We start from the raw sequence: 1,554 nt of genomic DNA, 5'->3' as shown, positions 1-1,554 counted from the left end.
GCAATGGGATTTCAACATCTATGTGAATTCGTAAGACGTATCTGTCCTAGAGGCAGTTATGCAAATTCGCAATTGACGTAGTGCCGAGACTCTGTTTCGGTGCCAATCTAGTGGTGATCGTTACTCCCCAAGAGAAACGGTAAGCGTCGCTATGCGTTTGTGTTATTGTTACGCCGGCTCTGACACTTGGCCAATGATTGACATCAGATTTGCCGTCACACCTTTAACTAGTTCATTTGGCGTTGCACCTTTCATCAGTTTAGGCATAATACTTTTGAAATTAATCTCCATCGAGAGTTTCCCCTTATAATCATGCTAAACAGTTTAAATTTTTTAAAATGTTATACATTAATTTATTCATTTAGGAACTTAAATGACATATAAAATCTAATGTTCATTTATCTAATAATTGGGCAAATTCAGTTTTTGTTTACATTACACTGCTTCAAAGTAGAAAAGTTTATCAGCTCTTCATTTACATTTCATCATATAAAAGATTCTAATTATTCCTTAATTTAATACTGATAATAATATAATTTTTTTAGTTTAAAGCACTTTTTTACTATAAAGAATGTAATGTCAAAGTATATTTCTACTTTAAAACAGTGTAATGTAAACAGTTTAAAGGGATGTAATATGGTAAACATTAAATTAGCATAATTTTATGTATTAATTATTGGTGAATTAGCTATTGTTTGAATATAAATTTTTAACTTATAAAAATGTTAATCGGGGTCTCCTTTAATTAGGTACTGGCAAAAGTAAACTTCGTATAAATGAAATAAACAATTAGCTTAGACAAGGTGCAACGAGTATAATCTTTTTATAAATAGGAAGTAATCTTCTATAAATAGAATGTTATTAATCCGTAATATCTAGGAAAACAATGTATTAAATATGAGATTAATTTTAATATGCTAATTAGAATGTTTAAAAGACAACGTAAATGCAACAGTAGTATTGTATAGAGTAGTAAATGCAACAGTATAGTAACTGAGTATTTTAATTTTTAATTAGGTTAAATAACGTCACTCGAAACAACATATTTTAGCAGTGAGAGTTTTTTAATAAATGATTAACATACAATGTAAACCCAAAAGTGGGTCATAATATTTTCTAATTAGGTATAATAACATCACTCGTAACTACATATTTCAGCAGGGTTTTTAATAGTTAATTAGAATGTTTTAAATGGAATGCAAAAAACAGCAACTTACAGTAGTGAGTTTTATTTGAAAAGATAAGTAGGCATAATACATTAAATCAATAATGATGAGTTGTAAATCATACGGTAAGTATGCAAACATGAGTTGGTTCTGCAGAACAGTACATTAATATTGAGTATCAGGTGTGACGGCAATTTGATGTGCATGAGGCGGCAAGGCTTTGTAGGCGTAACGGTTCACATCTGCCTAGCAACGCACGCCATCTGGTGCGGAAGCTACGTCTTCGGCGGATCAGAATGGCCATCTGGTCCGTCGAGGGTGGATCAGATGGATTCACCACGTCATCTCGGCAAATCGTGAAGGCCAGCACGTGGCTAGGAGGCGATGA

The sequence above is a fragment of the Trichinella spiralis genome (genome assembly GCF_000181795.1).
Source record: "Trichinella spiralis strain ISS 195 chromosome Unknown Scfld5, whole genome shotgun sequence".
Lineage (NCBI taxonomy): Eukaryota > Metazoa > Nematoda > Enoplea > Trichinellida > Trichinellidae > Trichinella > Trichinella spiralis.
The sequence above is the reverse complement of the archived record's forward strand: the minus strand, read 5'-3'. Positions refer to the sequence as shown.